Genomic DNA, 18,442 nt, shown 5'->3' with positions numbered 1-18,442 from the left:
TGTAAAGTGGTTGGCATTAGGAAGGGCATCCAGCTGTAGAAACACTGCCAAACCTAACTGGAACATTGTGCAGCTCTGCAGCTTGCAAGCTCTGATCAAACGTCCAGCCCATGCCAGCATGGAAAATAGACGTTAAATGGTAATGATGATCTATATTGAATAAAAATCTGTGAATTCTTCATGTGGTAAATTATATTAAAAACAGACAAGAAAATGCATTGAAATCTTTGTGATATGACTTTATGAAATATTATGTATATGTAATTTACAGGTTTCACTTTCTTTTTAATATAACTAGATGACTTTTTAAATTAATGTTGTTATAATTTTTTTGATTCCATTATGAGCTGTTGGATATTCTAATTTCATAAATAGATGTTTTCGTGACAGAAGTTGTAAAATATTATTGTTGTTAACAGTAACAAAGGATCAAATATTTGGAATATTCACTTTTACAGTCAATAATAGTAATGAATATACATGCAATCAAAAAAAAATTAAATATAAACATAATAATTAAGATTAATTAATTGAATATAAATGTAATTAAGATTAAATCTGCATATGTGAATATGGTCAATATTTTTCATGAAATACAAACACCTTATTTATCTGCTGTTATTAAAATATTTCATCACTACTACAATAGAAAAAGTCTTAAAGTTGGTTGAAATCGCAGAAATATCTGTAAGTTCACTGTGAGATATTTGCCAGTAACTGGGAAGTCGAATTTTCTCTGCATGCAATGTCATGCATTTCTATTTGTCCCTATGTAATTTTCTCCCTCTTCTGAACCTATTTTTATATAAACTAAACTATGATACCTGATGCACAGGAAGATATTCTTATTTTGAAGTAGTTGGAAAAGAAAGTGCTGGTAACTTTTTTTCATGGTTTTCTTTCACTTTCCTGACAAGGTTTCAAGGATAGGATCCCAATAAGATAAAAGTTTAACCAGCCCAAGAAAGTTACCATTAAAAACATTGGTATTCAGATAAGAGGTAGTTCAAACAGATTTTTCATTCAAACTATCTCGATATGAAATTTATATTCATTACTATATTTACGGTCAGGAATTTAAAAAATTTTTCTATGGTGGACCTTCCATTTTTTTTTTTTTTTCAAGGCTTTGTCCTTATTTTCCAAAATTTTCGATCAGCTGATATTATTGAAATTCTACCATTTGCAAGGGGTTGATAAACAAAATGCATTTTGTTTGTTTACACCCCACACTAGCCAAGCCTTCTTAACCATTTTCTTTATTGTGATCCTTATAAAGATACCAAGAGGACATGATTGCTGCTGTTTTCTTTACACATTTTCAATGTTTTTTTCTTTTATTCTCTATTTATTATAACAATGCTTCAAATTGTTGAAATGGGAAATGTCTATTGATACCACTTCCACAGATGTAGATATGTCTCAGTAATGCAGAGTTACAAAGAACAGATATTATAAATAAATTCCTACAAAATTCTTAGCATTTTATAGGAAATAACTCCAATAATATCAACTTACATATTGCACATGGGGAATTCTTATGTGCGTGTGTGTGTGTGTGTGTGTGGTTGGGTGGTTAGGGTGTTGTACTCATGATCATAAGATTGTGGTTTCATTTTCTGGACTGAGCAATGTGTTGTGTTCTTGAGCAAAACATTCCATTCCACATTGCTCCAGTCCATGAGTTCTTGTAAGATTGAAATATGCCTTTAAACAGTTGAGTTCAATATTCAAACAGCTTTGTCCTTATTTTCCAAAATTTTCAATCAGCTGAGCTTATTGAAATTATCTCCCTTGCATTTCTGCTTTTAGATTTTGACTGTTGCTAAAGTTTATTTTAATCAATAGCATCACATTATCCATTGTTATCAAACACTGAATCAATCTTGCTTCCTGTAGCTGTTCACTTATATTTGTTTCATCATCACTGTCTTTTTGCCATATCGTCTTATCTTCTGATTCATAAAGTGCATTCTATCTTTTAAAGTGTTAAGCTCTCATGTCAGAATCAATAGTCTTATGTTTCCTTTATCTGTGATACAATTTGCTGCAGTAAAAGCTTTTTAATATTGCCTGAAGCGCTGAAGTCAAGGTTGTGATTAGCTATATGTTCACAATACAACACAATCAGGTTGTGAACATTTCTTTCATTGGTGCAAGCTTGTAAAATGGTCTTTAGCTCATCAGGAATGGCAACAAGTTTATAGTATGCTGTTGTGGACCATTTTTTAACATCATCTCCATACTGGTCATTAGAAGAATCTAATATAGGCACTGATTTGGATTTTAGCAAAGAACAAGTATGATCGTTCCAAATGAAACAAATCCATTCTCCAAACATAGTTACATATACCTTGTCATTAACTTGAACAACAGCATTATTTGTAAATTTAATCACTTTTGCTAGCATTTTGCATTCAAATATGACATAAGCAGATGGTTAAAAGCAAACATTACTGTGCAAAACTGTTTTTCGTTGCCACCTGTACAAACGCATACAGCTTTAGTTTCAGCTCTGTCATGTATTTTATCAGCTGACATTTGAAAACACACTGGCATTTGATCAGAATTCCCAATTTGATGAAGTAAATATGAGATTGTCTTTTGCAGATCAATATTAATTTATTGGAATTGAATATTTCTTCTATAAAGTTGTCAGGATATTGACACAAACACTGAGAATTTGTCTAGGAATGAGATTTAAGAATCAAATTATGCTTTAGTTGTAAAGTTTGAAATGCTCAACATTTCACTTGAAATAGTAGAACCACTTACTCTCAAATCATGAAAATATTTCTTCATTTCTGTTTCTAACTCAGGAAAACTGCAGGTTTTCCTCCACATGTTTTTCAATTTCTAGATGCAGTGCTTAATTTTTGACTTATTTTCACCACGACTGAATATAAATTAGCTGGACGATTCACAATTTCTTTTCCATTTATTTACTTTAAATTTTTCTCCACTTGTATAAAAATTACTATATTTCAGAGCACTCATATTGGAGATGATATCTGTGTAATGAGAAATGAGTGTGATATGATTTTTCTGTATTTTCAAGCTGAGGCATACGGCTTAAGAAGTTGTGCCCATCAATCACAGTAAGGTGAAACACAGAGAGAGAGGGAGAGAGAGATTGTTGAAATATAAAAATACTGAAGTGGACATATGTTATCAGTGCATAGCTACAAAAAGATCTCCTTAAAAAAAAAAAGCAATTACAAAGCATAGTTATTAAAAAAAATGTCTTACAAAGTTCTCACAAACAGTTCAAATTTAATTAAAACTATAATCAGCATTCAGAAGAAAAGTTTAAGAACTTTTGTAATTACTAAACTCAATTCAATAACATTTAGATTTTTGTACCTGCATATCATGTGCAAATGTATAATGTGCAAATGTATAATGTGCATCAGGCTTTTTGGGATATAGAAAAATGTTTTTGCTGTAAAATATACATGAGTATATATGGTATATTTCAGCTCAATGAATTTTATTACTCAAAATAATCATTAGAATTTACACATTTTTGCTAACCTGAAGCAAATGTATATTCTGATGGCATACAATCCTAGATTCATGGAACAAATTAAGTCTTTGATGGCATATTATGCTAGTACCTTGTTGTTGAAGATCTTTTGGATTAAGTTATCTTCTGCATCAAGATGCTTGAAAATGCAGAAGTCTGGAGGAGAAAAATGTAGAGAATTAATTGAGCATGAGTTTGTAACTCAATTCATTCAATTTCTGTGGAGTCATTTGTGAAACATATGGTCAATTCTTGTCGTGAAAAAAATTGGCCCTTTTCAATTGATCAATGCCAGATGTAACTGATGCAGCTTTTGGTGCAGTTTGCCAATTTTATGGCAATACCTCTCTGTTGGTTTTTTTGCAAGGACTCAAGAAATATTAATGGCTGATTCCATTTACTGCCCCACCCCACCCCCGCAAAAATTGCAATAACCTTCCTTTGATCCAGTTTCAGTATGGGAAAGTATTTTGGTTCTTTACTTCAGACCAGCCCCGGCATGGAACATTATCATTTGTCATATAGAATCCCCTCTGCCCTCTTTTCTTTTGGCACATGTCACAGGGAAATTTGGAAATGAATTGTTTTTTATTGTGCAAAAGATGCAGCATCATCATAGCGGTTTCTTTTTTACCTTTATTCATTTCTTCCAGAATCCATTTAATGAGTTTTGATTTTCCTATATGAAGCAAAGTTTAATCCTCCTGAAATCTCTCAAATTGTTTTGCTTCAGTAACAGTCCCGTAATGACTCTTCCGAATCAGTCTCCCCTATAACATTTTTGAAACCAATGTTGGACAGAAAAGTTGTTGATGGACTAATGAGTAAATTTTTGATTCATATTTCAGGTGTTTTTCCGTTGCTTTAAACTCATACAATAAAATCATTACATTTTGTTATATTTTTAATTTCAAAAACCTAAAATAAACTAAAATAATCAGAAAAAGTAAAACTTGAGCATAAAATGGAATTAGTGTTTCAAAATGGTACACTACATAAATGTTGGTACATCCATAGCGTGCTGTTCCATTATTGGTGGGATCAACAAAAGAAATATTCCATCCAGTGAGAAGAGATAAATGTTTATTAAACATAGGATTTAAATGTGATCTATTATAAGTTTCATTCTCTGATAGTCAGACAGTACACTTATCAAATGAGTTTGTATGGCAGACTATTATGCAATTTTTCAGGCTCAGATTACAATATGGCTGCTCTCTGAGAAAAGATCAGAAAGAATGAGATGAAAAAGTAAATGAAAATAGGAAATTAGGGGAAAAAAGGAAAGTGGGGAATTGTGTTTTTGATTAGATTGTGTACCTTTGGAATAGGAATAACAATGGTTAGTGATATTTAATTATCCTGCCAGGTTTGTTTTTAGGCTTTGTGCTTTTTTGTGGTGGGCATGTAAGCTGCTTTGACTTTGAAGCCACTGTTAACTAGAACATTATTAAAGTAGGGATCTCTTTATTGAATATTTCCTTACAGTAGGAGAGATTAGATATTGTGTAACTAGTATTAGCTATAAGGTTTTTAAACACTGTAAGGATTGACAAAACTGCTTATGTACATACGTGTGATTTTCAATAGGTTTGTGGTAGGGTTTGTAAAAGCACAAGTTTCGGTCAAGAGAACCACTGATATATGTTGGTTAAGTATGTCATACAGATAAAGAATTTAATCTGGAGTTACTTCTCTTGCACAAAGACAGACATTAAACGACAGCAATGATGATGATGATATCACAGTCATCAGAATTCATACTACAGTTTTCAGCTTTACCAACTGAGCTGCTGCAACACACACACACACACACACACACACACACACGGAACTGAAGATGATCAGAGCTTATGTTGGTCAAACTATTGTACTGTTTGAAATGCAAAGCATAAAATTAATAATCTGAACAATGGACACCATATTAATAATAACTTTAAAAGGAAATTTCTTCCTGAAGATCTTTCAGTCTTATATAATTTACGTGCTTTAAAGTCTGACCTCGTTTGATTTTGGGGAAATATAGATATCAATTCTTGGGCTCGTTTCATCTGTCATTATATTAGATGTCACTTTTAATGTTTAGCAATAAAAGTTTGATTAAAACCTCCATCTCTGAAAAGCATTTGAACCACATTAGGAAGTGCTTTGTCGTTTGTTTGTTCATACTTCCTAGTAATTTTTGCGTTTTTGTCTTAATGCTATTATTTTTCTTACCTGGTACATACCTAAACTGTTTAAGTAAGGAATTGAGACAACCCGAATGATTTTTAAAATTAGAATGCAAAATGAGCTTAGAAATGAAATCTCATATTCCATGTGGTACTCCACTGCTTGTGCCAGACCCATTTACCTTTTTACTAACAAAACTACTTTTTCTATGTGTCGCCGTTGGAATGCTTTTCATTTACTTCAATATATGATACCATACGAGACAAGATCCTGAACACTCTGAGCACCATTTACCAGGAAGCTGAGTATCTCAAGAGATTTATTCTATGATGGAAAATAGACTAATAAAAGATGAAAGTGCATGTTGCCAGTTGACAGTTATCTAATCATATCTCCTCATATCACAATAAATGACTGATTTTCTTTAATGCTTTCATGTGCACGTGCATTTGTATACACAAACACGATCACTTGTAGGGTCTATTTGCATGGAAGCCCATTCAGCACCACATGTGCTTGTCTTAGACAACACAATCATTTCTACATTTATATACAAATAAGGACATGTCTACCTATTTGCATCATTTTTTATGTGCACCTGTTTTATGTACATATAAATGAGGTAAGATGTTTCTAAGAATTTACGTAAAGAAGTAAAAAAAATAGCATTAAGAGATTGCTTCATTGCTGTATGTGTTGCAGTTTTTTTTTACATACTCTGAGTGTTTTTGTGTGTACGTAATATTTTCATCATTCTCATCATCAGCATCATCAGCATCATCATCCAAGACATTTGCCCAAAGTACTGCATAGTAAGACCAAACCCAAGACCATGTGATTGAGAAGCAAACTTCTTAACCACACAGCCATTTGTCCTTGTTTATATCTACATTTCTCCCTAAATAGTTGGCCTATGTATAGGGCAAAGGTAATGTCCAGGGCAACTGATATTGTCCTATCGGGTCAGGTCAGTAGCTTTGTATTCTGGTTTCTGAGATTAATTAGTTACCGTTTAATCCCTACTAAATTAACTCTTCACAGGTTTTCTCTGGGGATATCCTAGTTAAAAAAGGAGCAGTGCTGCCATTGCCTCAGGTACAAAAGCAAAGAACAATTCAATATTTCTCAACTTTCTAGAAAGTGTGAAGTGCATGCCAACAGTTTCACTTCCCACATTCACTAGAAGACAGGTCTGTTAAAATTCAGTGAACCTAACTTGAACTTTTTCTCATCTTTCCAATAAATATCCAACACCTTACACTACCAGGTATGCTAATAGCATATTAGTTGGCAGAAATGAAAACATCATCATTGCCAAAATCTTTTTGTAGTGTGAACTAATGGCTTTATGCTTTGCTTCCTGACCACACCAATTGTTGTATAAATTTATCATCACTCTGTCTCCATTTCTCTGTTTGTGTGTGTGTGTGTGTGTGTGTGCGCGCGCGCGCACATACACATGAATATGTATAAAGATAGATAGATTTATCAATATATGTATACATATATAGGTATATGTGTGCATTTGTCTATCTATCCATTCGTCTCTACGACAGTATATACAGCTTCCAGTAAGACCACCCCTACACACACACACACACAGGCACACACACTCTTTCTCTGCTTGACCTCTCTAGTCTTTATCTTTCTGTCATCTTTATTCTCTATTTTTCTGTCTTTTTCTTCACTAAATCATTCACTTTACCTTTGTTCCTTCCTTCCTTTCTTTCTCTCTCTCTCTCTCTTCCCTAATCCCACACCCACTTCTCTCAGAACGCTACTCTGCAAGAGTTATCTTGCATGCCACTGTTAATGGACAATAGAAGTAATTACTATTCAATATTATAGTCAAATCTTTCACTTCAATACTACCATGGAAATTGTAGCTTGTTGAAGAGGTGCAGCCACTGGTACTGCACGTGTGCATGCGCGCACACACACACGCACACACACACACAAGCGCGGTCATTTTTTTCATAATTCTCCATTTAATTACTTATTTCTTTATTCTTTTCTTTTTTTGTCCCCCTCTACCTCCTCTTCCTCCTGCATCAATTGTTTTCTTTCTTTTTATTTACTGCAGCTTTTTTTTTAAACTTTACATCGAGTGGAAAATCTCTGCTTTTAAAAAGCAAAACATTATTCTCGATCACAATTCTTCCATTTTGCCTCCAGTCTACATTGACTATTCTTTCTTTCTTTCTTTCTCTTACTTCCACTCACACACCACACACTTAATTTAGCGCTCCTCATTTGTGTGTGTGTGTGTATGCGTGTGCGTGTGTGTGTACACACATTTTCTCAGTATCACTATAATTTCTGATTTTCTTTCATTTTCGTTCCATATTTCTTTTTCTCCAATTTTCTTCCCCCATCTTGTTCATTTTCGAAAAGGACAATCTCCAAAACAAATTTCTCATAATGTTAAAACTGTTGCTATTACTACTACTACTACTATGACTCATGTCGTTGTTGTTGTTGTTGTTATTATTCTTATTGTTATTACTGAAACCCATAAAAGTAGCCATGCTGGAGCACCACCTTCAAAGATTCTATAAGTTACAGCGATTTCCAGTTCTTATTTCAGTTTCTTACTTCTTGTATTCATCTCTGTTTGTTGAACTGCTAATTTCATAGAACACAAACACCACTGGTTTTTAAACTGATGTGAACATAAATACACACAGACACACGTAATATATTGGCTTTTCAGATTTCTTCAGTGTTCTTATCTATACCAAATATGCACTGAATCATCATCATCGTCATCATTGTCATCGTTTAACATCCATTTTCCATGCTGGCATGGATTGGATGGTTTGACTAAGGACTGGCAAGTCAGGAGGCTGCACCAGACTCCAACCTGATCTGGCAGAGTTTCTACAGCTGGATGCCCTTCCTAATGCCAACTACTCCGAGAGTGTAGTGGGTGCTTTTTACAAGCCACCGGCATGGGAGCCAGTCAGACGGCACTGGTATCAGCCACGGTCGGATGGTGCTTTTTACAGGAGCCAGTCAGGTGGGGGGGACCTGGCATCGACCACATTCGGATGGTGCTTTTTATATACCACCTGCATGGGGAGCCAGTCAGGTGGCACTGGCAATGAATGAACGACTATATTTGGTTATAGAATTAAAATAATATTTTTTATTAATGTTGATTGCTTACTTTGAGGTTTTCAGCAAACCTTTCCAGTAAACATGTACCTTGTGCATATTGACACATAAGAGGTGCAGCAGTAGTATCACAAGAAGGTTAACAGAAAAAAAGTAGCGTTTGTTTGTAGCAGATGTGCAGGTACATTAAACACTAGGAGTGTACAGAAAATAGACTCCCTTAAATGCCAGCAGGGGAGGGGGTCCTTAGAAGTAGTAGACAGTTTCTGTTACTTCGGTGACCATGTTAGCAGTGGAGGAGATAGTTCTGAAAGTATAGCTGCTAGAATAAGAAGAGGATGGGCAAAGTTCAGAGAGCTACTACTACCCTTGTTTGTAAGAAAGGCTTCTCCCTCAGAGTGTAAGTGATTTGTAAGAAAAATTGGGTATACAAGGCATCAGATGTAGTGTGCAAAAGAGAAGACTGCACTGGTATGGTCATGTGTTGCATATGGATGAGGGCAGCTACACTAAAAAGCATTGATCTCTAATCATGGAGAGAACATGTGGAAGGGGTAGATCCAGGAAGATGAGAGACAAAGTGGTGAGAAAGGATTTTTAGACATTGGGCCTCACAGAGACGACAAGGGACCAAGACTTGTGGTGGTTGTTGTGCATCAAATTCTCTCTCCTCATGCACTACACCTCTTCCATCTCTCTTCTTTGCCCCTGTAACCTACTCAAACATGGCATCTCTTTTCTCCATCTGTCAATGGTACAGTCATTACTGCTGCGAGCATTCCTTTAGCCTCTTCAACTCTTGCACCCATTCCCTCAACTATCTCCAATCTTTATAGGTGTTGTCTACCTACTTCCTTCTCTCCCACTTTCCCTATTTCTTCCCCCATACACCCTTGCAAATCTTGTCTATTATTACACCACCCCATAGTGTGTACTGGTTGTCTTTTACATCTCACTGGCATAGGTGTCTTTCACCTGTCATCTGCACAGGTGTCATTAATACATCACCAGCACAGGTACCATTCACGTGTCACTGGCACTAGCCATGACCACAAATTCACTTAGCTTGACATGTCTTCTCAAGCATAGCAATGTGCCAGAAGTCAGTCATTGTTGCCACGAGACTCAACATCTGAAGATCACATTTCACCACCTCATCCCACATCATCCTGGGTCTACCTCTTTCACAGGTTCCTTTCATAATTAGAGGTTATCACTTCTTTATGCACCTGTCCTCATCCATATGCATCACATGACCATACCAGTGCAGTCTTCTCTCCTGCACACTTCATCTCCATAGCAACAAAGAAAATACTTTTTTTATACTGTATTACTTTTTTCTGATTCCTTACTTAACATTAAAATTTACATGCAACAAACTTTTTCTCACCATTGTACCTTCTGGTATTTCACTGTCTAATCACTGATCAATCAACAGTTTTGCATTAATAGCTATGACTAAAGTTATGCCTCACAGAAATAACATAAAAGTTACCTTTGAGTTGTTCTGCTCCAGACCAAATTTGGGCATCGACTTTCTTGACTCCATTCTATTAATGATTGTATATTAAGTTACAAAAAAATAGGGCTTTTTAAATTGTATAAATTATTTTATGTTAATGCATCTCTATTAATACACATTCTCTGTCACCATGAGCAACAAATCTTTTGAATTCTCAAAGGAATTAGTTCTGAAAGCCTGTTAGCAATCATCTTGCTGATTTCTTCCCATTCTCATCAGCTATTTCAATTTCTTCTAAATGTATGGAACCCTCTTTGTTTTTTGTCTTCAGCATTGAGTTAATAAACAATTGGCTTCACTTATTCAAATGAATGGAGATAATTATCCATGCAAATTTGCTGTGTCACCTCAAATCACTATCATCGAAAATCCTAACTGCACAGTTGACCAATTATCTTTGTTGTGTCTGTTAGAGATTTGTAGATCTCAATGAGCTAAAGAAGCTGTTTGTCACATTCTGTTCTACCAGCTTTGACAAACAGGCATAAAATGGTGATGCTTATAAATGAAAATCAGATCCAGGCATTCTCCCAACATGTAATAACAGTGTAAAATAATTTAGCCTGACATTTAAAAACATTGTACAAAACTATCCCCTGAAACAATAAGTTCAATTTTGAAGACGGGGCAAGCAGAGAGTAAGACAGATTCTAGAATCTGCAGTTGGTGTTGATGCTGCTACACTGATCATTTGATGATAATTCCATCTTGCCTGAGTTGATTATCTCAAGCCAACAATTAAGCTTCTACCTGATTATATAAGTTACAGAAACCAAATTTTCCTCAACAATATCACTACTTGCCTTTTAAGGTAGATCACATGTTTGTAGTTCTAAATATTAGGAAATCATTCAATAACAGGAATGGCCTCAATTTAAAATGGCAATAGAATATTCTCTTTGATTGTCTCCCTTCATGTGATAGTTTCTGATTGTTTTAAGCAGAGCCAAATAAATAGTACCTCAGAACAAGAATTTTCTTAACTGCCTGATTCTTTCAACATATCAGAAACCCTTCCTGGAACTTCTTTCCCTATTTTCAAACTCTTATTTCTTTTACTAACCAGCAGTAAACTAATCTCCTCAAATAGCATATAAGCTGACCCTCCTGCTAAGTCTTCATATTAATTAACTTCTTAAGATTAATACTTCTATGCTTCTTTTTTAATTGTCACAAAGAGCAAGTGTCAGAAAGAGTAACCTTACCCACTCATCTCTTTGCTCCAGCTTTTAATACTTTTATCATGATCATCCCAGACCGCTAGTTTGTTTAGAAAGTTTTACACGTGCCTATTGAGGTAGGAATTGTCCATAACCTTTATCACCTTTCTCTTGTTCAATGACATTCTTGATATGGTTTTCTATTTCACTTAGGAATTGTTTAGGTTCTCTGAGTGGTTTGCTACAGTTTCAAACTTCATAGCATCTTGCACAAGTAGCCTCAATGGTTTTTTCTTATGGTCACTTGAATTCCTTTTGTTGTAGTTTCATAGAACTATCAATTATTATCAAAATAGTTGAAATCAAATATTTTATGGAAACAAAAACAAGCAAATGAAATGAAATATAAGGATTGAACAAAAATACCAGAATTTTCTGAAACATAAATATTTGTATAATACTAAAAACAGCTCCTAAATTAGTAGTTTTAATGCCTTCTTTTTTGGTTGGAACATTTATCAACAATGACATACACATTAAAAAGAAAATAGACAGTGTTCCCAGTTTAAAATTTGGGAGTTCCGTTTTAATACACTTGACTTTGAAGATCGTAATTCTTCTTATTTGCAGTCTCCATTGACTTATTCCAGCACTGAAAATATATAAAAAGTATTATGCTAAGTCAAATGCATATTAATATATATATATATATATATATATATATATATATATATATATATATATATATATATATATATATATATATATATATATACACATACATAACAGGAGCAATATTTTCGTCAGTCTAGTCAAAGAATTTGTCTTAAATTTAACAATCACTAACTTGAAACCTTATACTTTACTTCGATCCAAATTTCCTACCTTAGACTATACATAAAACATTTTATTTTCTTCTTCATTTTAAATGTTTTAGTATTATAATGTCCTTAAACATCTTTCAGATTTTTTTAAAAGCTTTTTGAAACTGTTCTACAAGAGAAATCTGTCAGAAATGCCAAAGTTAGAGAATTCCTAGTCTGATCTGTGATAAGAGAAAGGATAATCTCATTTGAAATATCTCAGCTCTCTATCTTTTAGATTCAGCACACCTAGATTTTAAATTCTGTTTATTTGATCCAATATAAATTGGTGAGGAGGGGGGTGGGGACAGATATGAGAGTAGTATTATTACTTCACTGAAACTGTAGTTATAATCATCTAATAATAATAATAATAATAATAATAATAATAATTCCAATCATTGTTAATGTTGTTACTGGAGAGAATAACAACTATTGTGTGTATTGAAGTGAAGAAACATGTCAATATACATCGATTGATCAATCATTGATTGTATGGTAGAGTCGGGGAGCGTACATTGTGCTAAATCTGGTTATATTTCATCTCAGCTAGTTTCTGTCGTGTGTAGTGGAAGGGATATGGATGTCAGCTGCACACAAGAAATCCCACCTTTTAGATTAGATTTTATCATTGTTAGATTAAAATGTGTGTTGTGAGTGAAATATTAAAATATTCTGTATTCAGAAGTGTGTCATGTACACAGTTACGAAAAACATCAAAGCATTTCTTTATGTCTTTGCATGATTGAATGCATATATATGTGTATGCATGAATGCACCACTACCACCACCATTACCATCATTGGAACACTTGTTTTCCCGGGCTGGCATGAGTTGTATGAATTTACTACATACATATTTTAACTATATTTCTCTATAGTATGACATGTGTATTATGAGTGTAAATGTTTATCTTTCAGTCCATCCCTTTTTGTTGAATCGGTGCAAATAGAATATTACTCACATGAAACTTGAGTAACCAATTTTGAAATTTATCTATTACTAATTGAATCATTTTATTTTAGAAGTTCAAATAAGTTTCTCTTTTACAGTTGTACAAGGATACAAAAGCTAAAAATGTTGGTAAACCTTGAAAACTACAGGCTTCATCGAAGCTACACAACCTTTGCAATTTAATGAAAGAGGAATATTTATTTTAATTGATGAATTTCTTGTTTCAAAATTACTGGGTTCCTCTTTATTTTTTTCACTAAGGCCTTAGAAATGTTGTTGATTAACCCCAGATCAGCTCTGAACCAATGTACCTGCAATGAAGAGGTTCCAAATATAACATAGCATCTTGGACTGCTATATTTAGTAGATCAAATGAACCTATGGATGCTCTCTTTTCAGCTCATAGACCAAGTGTTGTTTATAGTAATGTCAGTATCCTAATGTTACGTACATCTTCAACTCAGGCTAGTTTTGTATTTTTTTCATGACTTCACTATGAATTAGTCATGATGTCACCATTTTGCTAATATGAATTTAATGACAGCTAGTGTTTCTTTTACCAATGACCACCACTCTACATAAATGTATGGCATAATATGTTTATATGTTTTCATATTCACTTGAAAGAACTAATGTTATAAAGTACCTATGAATGTTGATTTTTAATATTAAGATGACTGAAGAGCAACTGAATGGGTTTGCATGCTTATTTTAGCTGTGTATATCTGTGTATGTATGCCTTTGAGCAATTTATGAGTGTATATGGCTGCGTTTGTCAGTGGCTATATTTGTGTGTATGAGCATGTATGTGTATGTAATTCTGTGTATGTATGCTACATGAATATTGTGTGCTTATGTTGTTATTTCTATATGTGTTTCTGCATCTACTTCTCTGTCTGCAATCAAACACTGGAGTTTCTCCTCCCAACTGAATCAGGTTTCTATTCTCCTTACAATAACTAACTTTGAGAAATATTCTGCTACCATAGAAAGAAATTGCCAATATTCACTCCATTTCCTCACCATTTTGTTCCTTGTCTTCTCATCATCGTTGTCTTCCTCCTCCTCCCCCTCCTTCTTCTCATCCTCCTTTTCTTCATCATTATCATCATAGTCATCATCATTATCATCATCATCATCCTCCTCATCATGTGTGGAAATGAAATACAATCCATTTTACTGAAATTACTCATATTTTCCCCAGATTTGCAGCTGATAATTAATTAGAAACGTAGGTAATTAATTAACAGATCATTTAAGGGATGATGACTACTCCCCACTCTTACTTAGTTCATTTTTCTTTTATTTATTTTTTTTTTATCATGGATATCAAATGTTATCTTGTTAATGATACTTCTTAAATGAACAGCAAATCACTGGGTCGTAACAAGGCAAGCCCTGTAGCATCAGCTTGCAGTCATTTAATGAAGAGTTTCTCTGAGATTTCATCTTGATTGTAGATAAAACCATCATGTAAAATTAATATAAATATTTTAAGTTTTCTATTTTCAGAAACATGTAATTCTGCAATAAATAAATTTTGCTTTTTACTATTTTTATCCTTTTTTATCTTCTCTTTCATTTTGCTATGAAAAAGTAGAAACTGTTGCTTTCATTTAGATTGCAGCAGACCTCTAATCAATGTCCCAGCGCCTAAAGCGAGAGAAATGTATTTTGTATTAGTTTTGCTTCATTGCTTATGTTTTCCAAGTTCTCTTTATTACATTTTAATGCATAGTGCTCATTAACATCTCAAGTTAAATGCCTGAAACCAGATCAAATATGTTAATTGCAACAGTTAGCCAATAAAACAAGATACACTGAGGAATGTCATATTAAAATTAGAAATTTAAAAATAAATTACACAAATGCAATAAAAAAAAAAAGAATTATTTCTTTTGAACTGAGTACTTTGCAATAGCAACAGAATGGATTAGATTATCTACACAGAATGGATTAGATTATCTACACCTACTTTTATAATACATTCAGTAAGAAACACATCTACAGATATAACAGTTTAGTCTCACAAGCTATGAGAGCACACACCACATTCTATTGGATAGTATTTGGAAGTAGGGTGTACAATGTGTATACTCTCTTTACTCTCTTTTACTTGTTTCAGTCATTTGACTGTGGCCATGCTGGAGCACCGCCTTTAGTCGAGCAAATCGAGCCCAGGACTTATTCTTTGCAAGCTTAGTACTTACAAAGAAGTACTCGGTAAACAACATCGGTAGCCAATCGATGTTGGGGGGACAAACACAGACACAAAAACATATACACACACATACATATATATACATATATATATATATATATATATATATATATATATTTACGACGGGCTTCTCTTGGTTTCCATCGACCAAATCCACTCACAAGGCTTTCGTCGGCCCGAGGCTATAGTAGAAGACACTTGCCTAAGATGCCACGCAGTGTGAATGAACCCAGAACCATGTGGTTAGTAAGCGAGCTATTTACCACACAGCCTCTCCTGAGCCTACATATATCTTTTTTTTATAAAAAAAAAGGAGAGGATCCCATTATTTGTTGGTGGGGGTATGGAATGTCATTTTTCTGTGTTCAGTAATGGTTTGTGCCTCCTGATGAAGAATTCTTCTTTAAATTTTTGGAAATGGTCATTGTCCGATCGTAACTTAAAGAAGGGGAAGATTGTGAATTTTCCCTTTGTTGTTGGTTAAATGACATGAAATCTTCAAGATACAGAAGATTAGTTTTACAAATTAAATATTTTCATCGAAATAAAATTACTTGCTTGCTTTTGGTTTTGACCTTTCCAGTAAACTTGGACTAGAAGTAGATAATGCCGAGAGTCCTCATTATTTTTATTTTCTAATCACTTTTGATGCTGGCATGAGGTAGGTGAGTCCACAATCTGAACCAGTTCTTAATTGAAGTTTTTACCTTCCATAACAGTTGCAACTATGTCTCATTTGTACAGGATATTTTTGGTAAGGTTTCCACAGCCAGTTGCCTTTACAGAGAATACTGAATGCATTTTATCATGTCACTAACATTAGAGGGGTGATAATATCCTTGGTAAGACTAAAGAGTCTTTCCTATTATATATTGTCTTCGTTCTTTAAAGATAACATGGTAAAGAGATTGATGGAGACAAAACCATCTGAATGTTTGCACCAGTGGATCTTCTGCTTGTTGTCACTCATTGTATTTCTTTCTCACTTCCTTTATGCGGTTCAGCCTCTTATGATCAGTATTCACTACATGTCTTCGTAGATTTCCCTCATTCATTCGCTCCATGCACCTCAAACACTCAACACCTCTTTATACAACTGATATCATCCATATGCATCATTCCACTGAACCAGGGCAGTTTTCTCTCTTACAAACTACATTTGATTTCTTTTACATCTAACTTTTCTCCCAGTTCATTTATGCTCCATTAAGGAAATCTTGCTTTCTTTTTTACTCCATATTCAAAGCTCTAGCCTAGCTATCATACAGCATCATATCTGGTACATTAACTTCATAAGTCCTAAAAGAGAAACTTTTCCTTACCTCATTACTATAAATTACTCCTTGAATTTCTTCTACCCAATTTTTACTCTGGTTATGACACATTTGAATCAGTGACTTCCATTGCTGTTAGTCACAAAAGCTATCAGCAACTTTCATGTTAAATAAGTAACAAAAGTTATCAACTCTTTCTGAAAGAATTTATTTCCTATGTGTGCTGCTCCTGTGTGCTTTCCACATCTGAAGTGTAATAAATGACAGATGAGACATTATGAATGAAGATTAATAATATACACGAATATAACACATCTTCATCCATAGGAAATCGATGACCTTGTAAACCATTTTTGAACAGTCCAAATATATGATAGTCGGAAGGAGTGAGGTCTGGGCTGTAGACAGGGTGTTCCAGCACCTCAAAACCCAATTGCAGTCTGGGCAGCCGTGTGTGGGCGTGCATTGTCATGCAACAACAAAGCTTTCTTTCACAATAGGCTTCAGTGTCTGGTGTGAATTGCTGGCTTCGGTTTGTTGGCCAGCAAAGCACTGTATCTTGAACTGTTGATCGTACACCCCTTTTCCAGAGAAATCAGATTACTGCTTTTTGTTCTTCTTTGGTGCACTTTGTTAGTAGAGCACCCATGCTTAACTGTAAAGCCAGGAAGAAAAAATGGCATGATCAGGCTCAAACTTCGATCACATGACCACGGTAGTACCAACTACAAGCACGCACGTGCAGAAGCCAGTACGACAATAATAAAGATATGTTATGGTGAAAGTGTGGATAATTTTTGACTTCCTCTCATACAAAATGATGGGGTATTGGCTTAAAGAAGCAAGAACAAATCGAATAGCAAATACAAACACATTTTACACCATACTTCCAAATACTATCCAATAGAATGTGGTGTGTGCTCTCATACCTTGTGAGACTAAACTGTTATATCTGTAGCTGTGTTTCTTACTGAATGCATTATAAAAGTAGGTGTAGATATATGCATGTGTATGGATGCACATTTTTATATATATGTGTGCATATGCATGAATATATCCATGCATGTGTGTGTATGTATATGCGTGTGTGTAGATAGATATGTGTGTGTGTATGTATGAGTATATCTGTGCATGTGTGTGTATGTATATATATGTAAACATGGGTGTGTGTACATATATGCATATGTGTATGTATGGATAGATATGTGTGTATTTATTTATTTATTTATTTATGTACGTATGTATGTGTACATTTGTATATATGTATGTTTGTAGACATGTATATGCATGTATATATCATCATCATCATCATCGTTTAACATCCGCTTTCCATGCTAGCATGGGTTGAATGATTTGACTTAGGACTGGTGAAACCGGAAGGCAACACCAGGCTCCAATCTAATTTGGCAGAGTTTCTACAGCTGGATGCCCTTCCTAACATCAACCACTCAGAGAGTGTAGTGGGTGCTTTTACGTGTCACCCGCATGAAGGCCAGTCAGGCGGTACTGGCAACGGCCACACTCGAAATGGTCTTTTATGTGCCACCTGCACAAGAGCCAGTTCAGGGGCACTGGCAACGATCTCGCTCGAAAATCCTACGAAGGCCAGTCAGGCGGTACTGGCAACGGCCAC

General features: G+C 34.5%; 1 protein-coding gene and 1 long non-coding RNA gene across 2 annotated transcripts in view; one reads left to right on the top strand and one right to left on the bottom strand.

Annotated features, from left to right (window-relative positions):
- Positions 1-18,442, top strand: part of LOC106868193 (uncharacterized) — a 363,847-nt gene that overhangs the window by 204,597 nt on the left and 140,808 nt on the right. The gene's annotated exons all lie outside the window — the stretch shown is intronic.
- Positions 11,682-18,442, bottom strand: part of LOC128247883 (uncharacterized) — a 143,560-nt gene continuing 136,799 nt past the window's right edge. Inside the window, exon 4 of the long non-coding RNA XR_008264189.1 lies at positions 11,682-12,149. This is a non-coding gene — a long non-coding RNA (uncharacterized LOC128247883). The remainder of the gene's footprint in view (positions 12,150-18,442) is intronic.

The sequence above is a fragment of the Octopus bimaculoides genome, chromosome 5 (genome assembly GCF_001194135.2).
Source record: "Octopus bimaculoides isolate UCB-OBI-ISO-001 chromosome 5, ASM119413v2, whole genome shotgun sequence".
NCBI classification, from domain to species: domain Eukaryota; kingdom Metazoa; phylum Mollusca; class Cephalopoda; order Octopoda; family Octopodidae; genus Octopus; species Octopus bimaculoides.
Note: the sequence above shows the minus strand (reverse complement) of the source record. Positions and strands in the feature narration are given on the sequence as shown.